At 48.2% G+C, this 6,000-nt stretch overlaps 1 pseudogene; it reads left to right on the top strand.

The window, feature by feature from the left end:
• The first annotated feature begins 3,286 nt into the window (after positions 1 to 3,286).
• LOC113147133 lies at positions 3,287 to 3,927 on the top strand (annotated as a pseudogene).
• The last annotated feature ends 2,073 nt before the right edge of the window (positions 3,928 to 6,000 follow it).

Here is a 6,000-nt window from a genome sequence, read left to right on the forward strand (position 1 = left end):
TTAACCCTTTCGTCCACCTCTGCCGCACCCCTCTCGCTGTTTCTCCTTGGCGCACCACAAGGGGTGTAGCATCGCTTCAACCGCAGAGGGTGAATACAGGCAAATCTATCGTTCTGGGTCGAGTCGCGACAGACACACAACCCGCCCACCCTCCCATCAGATGCAGCAGCAGTTGCTGCTGCTGATACTCCTACCGCTGTTGGTGCCGGTAACAGCAACTATCTGCGGCCTCACGTGTTCGGGCGGCATAAGTAGCAGCTTCCTCTCGCACGCGGGTGGGGGTGGTGCGGCAGCAACAGCAGCATTGGCAGCGATTGCTACCTCTGGTGCTGCTGCTGCTCCATATGCGTCTTTCTTTGCCATTTCCTACTGTTTCTTTTTCTGTTTTGGTGGTTCTTTTGTATTCTCACGCTGTAGCTGCAGCACTAGCACCGCTAGGCTTCCCGCTGGCGCGGCGGGAATGACCGTCGCCACCGGCTGACTGCTGCAGTGTACATGCACCCGAACACAGCCAGAGAAAGGGTACTAAAGGAAAGAGCAACAGAAGCACGGGGGATTGGAGCACTGAACGGTATAGAATACTGCCAGGTGGCACGGCAGCCATTTAGCTGAAACCGAGGTAGATGCAGCGGGTTGTAGGCATTGTGGAAGTCCATTCTAAACGAACTGTTGCAGCCGACTTTGCGGGCTGAATGACGGAAAAGGGCGTGCGCTGCATACAGAAAGGGATGATGTATCTTGCGCAATTCAACAGCTGTGATGCTGAGCAAGGGAGGTCGGCAGGCAGACGGAAGTATCCAAATTATGTGGCCCCTGGGTTTGTGCGCGTTCAGCCTTCAACAGACAGAGCCGTGAAGCGTTCGACTGTAATTAAAGCTTGTGATTGCATTTAAATATTTATGCATAGTAGGTACAGCCAAGTGGCTCTAGGGGAAGAAGCCAATAGCAGCGAGGATGTGAAAAGTGGTGACAACGCAACTAATGAAGCACGGGAAGGCCAGGTATAGTTGAAGGGGTCATGGGTGATACGGCATATTTTAGTGTCGAATGTGTTTGAGCCTGACCAGCAGTGGATTCGTAATGGTTTTCTCCCCAGCGACGTGCTAGCCACTGCTTTTACTGCGTATTCGCTTGAGCGTTTGGCTATCTAGGTGTTTGAAGGTGTGCTGTACGTCGTTCTGCCTTCTATCTAGGCTAGAGCACCAGCAGACTAGATAACCCCTCAGGTGCTCCCACAAAGAGTCTCCATGCACAAGCTTTGCATTCACGTGTTAACTATGGTTCCCCGGTTAACTGAGGAAGCTTACCAGTCTAGTGACTGAACAACATTTTAACCTGGTTGTTACTTCATTGCCCTTTCAAAAGGCATGTACTGCTCCGGAAGCTATCCTATCTTCTAGGAAGTGTGGGCACTTTTAATACCGTTTGCTGCGTTGGCACGTTCCCATTGGAATCTGGAGCCTGTGGAAATCGGATACACCTAAATGAGGCTTGGATCTCTAATGACCAGCGTTCCAAAGCAAAGAAAATCTATTATGTGAGAAGTTGTTTACTGGCATTTCCGTCCCCTAAGGGAATGCTTGGGGGCATGCTTTAGAGCAAAAATTTTGAAGCTTTTGATTTGCGCTGCTTCCTACTTGCATTTTCCACTGCCTGCACCTCCCAGAGTTTCCAAAGGAGCGGACAAGGACGGACGATGCTTGTCGCCGTATCCTTGCAGCACACGGAGCGCAAAGCATGCAGCGCACCCGCACACTGGCAAGAACATAAGTACGATCATTTAAGTAAAGATGGGGAGCATCAGGAGAGGAAATGTTGTCCGGGAATGCGGTAAATATTATATGGAGAGAAGCTAGGGGGAATCCTGGGATAGCTAGAAGTAAGCTAAGTTATGTATGCATGCAACGACTACAGCAAGCTAGCAGCTTCTCCGTGACTCTTAAGTGATCCAAGACCAATACTTCATTTCCAAGCATCAAGCGTGCAAAACGCTCCTCCAATATACGGTCCGCTACACTGGTAGGACTTAAACTCAGAGTACCGGCTTTCAGTCTCGGCCACTCCATCATCTAATCTACTGGCTCTTTCGCCGCGCGAAACTGTGCGTTCCATAGCATTCAATGTTCTCATGGGATACTTCCCCCTGAAATTGCACAACACAGGTACTCTGATACCTCCATCAAAATGTACTCTTTTTATCGCACTGGGTAGGAATGTCGGAAACTGCACAGCTGTTTTCGTTTCAAGGACGATTCAGGGTGCCAAAGCATTTACCATACCTGGCTTTAATCGAACATAGATTCAAGGGAGTACAATCTTCTTTTTATTGTGCTAAAATAAGGATGATTTCGAGCGGCATCGGTGTGCATTCGATTTGGTCAGGGTCAACCGTTGTGCACGGAAATGCAGTCGTCGGCAGGGTACGATCGTCATCGATGAGCAAGGATGCGCACGAGGGCGTCCAACATTAATTACCCTAAATATTGAGCAGAAACTTCATTGCATCTTGGTGCATTTATGCTGCAGGAGGTGTCTAACCAGTTTCGCGATGTCAGAGAACAATGTTCTGTAGTGAGGTACAATGGTCTCTGGGCCCCTGCATAGTATGCTGCGGATGGCAAAACCTTCGCAGTCCGTAGTAAATTATGGCACGCTAAGACATAATTTCTTCATGTCTAAGCTCATGCTTAGTCATTGGCGAGAGGTTGCCACCAGTTGGCGTGAGGGCTCGATCCACTTGATCTGATTGTGACTCGCTGCGCAGTGCGCCTTTACCCTCAACACCCTCATCGCAACTTTGAGTTTTTTGTGGCGTTCCAATCTTCTCACATGTCATTAAAAGTCCTCATTCATTTATCACGTAATACCTTCAAAGCGTTGAATGTTTACGGCAACTAACCTGTTGCTTGGCGGCTGCAATCCAAGCAGGAAGAAAATTCCCGCCCCCCCCCCTCATTACCCACTTACCTTTCATTTATTTTATACAGTGTACGGTGCGCAACAGCTTACTCCCCTGATTGTCTTCAAGGAGCCAGCTACTTCCTTGCTCCCGTAAAGTCCCCGAGTAGCCATCTGTCGAGCAGACGGCCAAGATTTTGTTGCTTACACCAGGCTCCTGTCCTTCCACACAATGCATCTCTGAATTCTAAGCTGCCCCGCCGTGGGACTGGCAATTGTCTGTACTCACACAGTAAACCAAGCCGTTCTTATCAGTCTACAAAATGTTACAAACACTTGTTTGGTCGCCAGTAGTACGGTCACCTCCGAACTCCTTTTTAAAGACCCCATGCAGGAGGGGCTCGCTGTGGATGGCATTACCCTGGATCAGCACGATAACAGTGCTTTCCTGCAAATGAACGAGGAAGAGTTTGGGAGGATTGATAGGAGGATGAAGCCATGTTTCCAGTCAAAGGACGGACAAGCCTGCAGCGGAAGAGTATCAGAAGCAGACTACCCAGGGGGGCTGCACTGCCCTGCTGGATTTTGTTGTAGTAAAACGACGATGCAGAATCAGTCTTCTGGCAACTGGTGCTCTAGCAGCTGGGCCTCCTGCTGGACTTTTTTGCTTACACCTCGAGGTATTCTTATGGTACTTGCACATGCCAGAACTACGCGAACAGGTGCCCGACGAACTCAGCATGTGTTAATCCATCCTATGGGCCTTACTGCAAATGTTTGGGTGGCAAGGAAGAAGTTGAGGGTGCTTGTCGTGACCCCACAGCTACTACAACTACCACAACTACCATCACTACCACAACGACAACCACGTTTTTTGAAGAGGCCACAGAGAGCGTTGAATGCCGAGCTGACGACTAAAGGCCAGGTTTCTGCAGCTTTGTGGAGAACAAAGTTGTGTGCACGTGTGTTGGTGGCTATACTTCACGCAGAATTAGTCCTATTCGGGAGGAGTGCGTCTTCAACGATTAATTATGTAGCGTAAACATCAGCAGGGAACCTGTACACGTGCACGAGAATAGCTTTTTTCAGAAGAGCCGCCAATTGTATTACTGAGGTCATCCCGTATGCCAATGCTTCCCGCTTTTTATCTGTATTTCCTAGTTGCTCCACTTTTGAATCAGAGTGTTTGAACATACGTGATGGAGGATGTACTTCTCCACTGGTTTCGCCTGCGAGCTCGCCGTTCAACCCCGGTTATGCTGTGATGCACCCGAGAAGCTTCTGTCAGCATATACTGGTGAGAACCACTCAAGCTAGGTGAGTAATATTAGTTCAGGCCTCAAATGTAAATATATATACACCAAAAGCACGCACGAACTTAGCAGGCGTCTTGCAAATGAGTGCGTCGTTCTCAAATGGTTTTCAAGAAACAGCGCCAATGGCATTGGCAGGTTTGGAGGTGACAGATATGCACGAAAGGTGGTTCAATTTTTCTCATGCCCTGGCAAGCAAGTTTATTGTGAACAACCCCCATAATTTACAGTTGTGCTAAACTTTCTCAGTACTCGTGCTGTCTAGCGTAAAGCTATAGAGCAAATGCCTTCCATACAATGGGAAATTCGGCTCTTATTGCTGTCTCACTGAATGGACAAATGGTTGGCCACAATTAAAGTGTCCTTCTAAGAGTATTCTTTCCTAGCTGTTAAACGTTATACATGCTAGTATGACTCTAGACATCAGATGCAGTAGCGTTGGAGCGCAGGGCGGCGCAGACGCATTATTCAACAGCAGCCGCTAGTGAACCGGCTTGTATATCCATGTTCGACCATCCAAAGTCCTTCAGAGTAAGTAGTGTAACAGATAGGGCCATGTGAAGCACATTTCCATTCAGTGGTAAGCGGGTTCCGCTAAATAGCATCCCGGCCATTCAACGGATTAGCTGAGCCTCAACGAGCCTCCTAATATGTGGGGACACGATGATCCAAATTGTAGTGGGTGTCTGAAACTTCATATCATTGCTTGGTCATCATAAGCTGGCACGAACCAACACACAATTTGAAAGCTACTGCCTTTCGGTCTAGTGCGATTTGTGGATCTAGAGCTAATCTTTAGCGCACTGCCTTGGAAACGGGCTACGCGGGAATTAACGTGTGATAACCGCCAAAGTTGCAAGTGCCAGACAGCATGGCGCGACAGCTGTGGACGTTCGGGGGAGGAAAACGACGCGCGATGCGAATGCAGAGGGCATTATGCCGCCTTGCCGCAAGCAAAAAATAACCAGCCAACAATCTTAGGCTTGCTACACAAACTCTTTTGCACAGGCAGAGCTGCGAAGTGCTTTCGCTACCAAACATACAATGCGCACTTGCAACTAGTAGATCTACAAATATGCCGGTATTCAGCAACACAAAGCGAAAAAATGAGGCACATAACGGCACCCGTGCAGAGGCAACAAATGAAATAAAGCCACATGGGGAAACCGAGGACAAGAAACGTGGATATAGCTTTATGGTACTCATGCTCATCGTCCACCTTTTTTCAGCCTAACTGCTGATGAACTCATAATATTTTATCTACCTTGAAGGTATTAACTATGTTTATTTGTGAGTGTCCAGGGGGTTCTCTGGGTTTTACATGAAGGTTGGCCTGGCTAGTATGCACTACCACCCTGAAAGTCACTGAAGCATGTCTTTCTCTTCCTGTTATAGCGGGTCGAGCTACAGTTAAGCGCCCTCCACTGCACTGCAAATATCGATTGAAAACTGACAGACTGTTGACTAGTTCGTTCGTCTGTTCGTAATGCAGAGTGGCACGGGCTCGATACAACAAAACGCAAAACTGTGTGCAGGTGTGCTGGATGCTATATCCAACCAGCTGCGTATGCTCGGACTGCATTTAGGGTGTAGCTACCCACATTCTGGTTGGCCCTCTTCTCTCATGCCGAAACTCTAAGAGTGACTGGCAGGAGTATCCTTTTTAGAAAAGGCCACTCCATAAATTTTATATAAAGTTTTGGCTGACTAAGGGGTTAAATGTTTCTCTTTGTACAGCAAAGACATTAAAAATAACGGTACAGTTGGTAGCATCTCACGGTTAAACGCA

This window comes from Cyclospora cayetanensis, unplaced genomic scaffold, assembly GCF_002999335.1.
Source record: "Cyclospora cayetanensis isolate NF1_C8 unplaced genomic scaffold, CcayRef3 CcayRef3_contig_135, whole genome shotgun sequence".
Lineage (NCBI taxonomy): Eukaryota > Apicomplexa > Conoidasida > Eucoccidiorida > Eimeriidae > Cyclospora > Cyclospora cayetanensis.